The sequence below is a fragment of the Colobus angolensis genome, unplaced genomic scaffold (assembly GCF_000951035.1).
Source record: "Colobus angolensis palliatus isolate OR3802 unplaced genomic scaffold, Cang.pa_1.0 Scaffold149, whole genome shotgun sequence".
Lineage (NCBI taxonomy): Eukaryota > Metazoa > Chordata > Mammalia > Primates > Cercopithecidae > Colobus > Colobus angolensis.
The window spans coordinates 2284562-2285711 of record NW_012114588.1 but is presented as its reverse complement, the minus strand read 5'-3'; positions in this window follow the sequence as shown (position 1 = coordinate 2285711).

The following is a 1150-nucleotide window of genomic DNA, read 5'->3' as shown; positions in this document are numbered from 1 at the left end:
CACTAATAATGGGTTAATATAATAAAATCTTTAACACAGATTCATCATTTTATTTATTTATTTATTTATTTATTTATTTATTTATTTATTTATTTTTCACTCTTGTTGCCCAGGCTGGAGTGCAGTGGCGCTATCTTGGCTCACTGCAACCTCCGCCTCCCAGGTTCAAGCGATTCTCCTGCCTCAGCCTCCTGAGTAGCTGGGACCACAGGCATGCACCACCATGCCTGGCTAATATATTTTTAGTTTTTCTTACAGACAGGGTCTTGCCATGTTTCCCTGGCTTGTTTCGAACTCCTGACCTCGAGTGATCTGCCCACCTCTGCCTCCCAGAGTGTTGGGGTTGCAGGCATGAGCCACCATGCCTGGCCCCTCAGCTCCTTTTGAACTCTGCCAGGAGGGGCCTGGAGCAGGGTTCTGGGAAGCCCCGTCAAGACAGCATGACTGCTCCTCCGGTGAAACTCAGTTTCTCAGCTTCTTTCCTTCCTTGGGCACAGAGACAGGCTTCTCCTAGGAGCTGAGGCTGAGGGCCTGCGCTCCAGCCTCAGCAGAACAATTCATCTTCAGCCTTCTGATCAGCATTCTTATTCTGAGCTCCCGCAGCTAAAGCAATTCATCTCACCTATGCAGAGGGATGGGGAGGAGCTGAGAGTGTTGACACCCACCTGTGTTTTCTGGCACCTGAGTGACCCCTGAGACCTGCACTGGAGGGAAGAGGAGGGGCCAACCCTTCCTTCAGGTGCTTGGAGCTGCTTCAGATTAAATTCTCCCAGGGCAGGAGACAGCTGCTGGGCTGAGGATGTGGGGGTCCCCGGCAGTTGCCTGGTAAGTGTCCCTTATTCAGGAATTGGGAGAAGCCAGTGGCATGCTTAGTGTGCCCACACTCCTTGAAGAAGCCAATTATCTTCTACTAGAATCAGAAGCCTTGAATCTGAGAGGGAAGAGGGGCCAAGTGGGCAAGGGGCCCAGGGGCATGGATGCCTTGGGAAGGGCTGGCCTTCTCAGGTGAGGTCCGGCCACCTTTCTCATGCTCCGGTCATCCCTGGTTCTGGAATTCCAGTCATTCCATCTTGGGAAGGATTTACCGAAGGCTGGGAGAAAACAGAACATGACTTCTTTGTTCTAGAGGGTCCTTTTTTTTTTTTTTTTT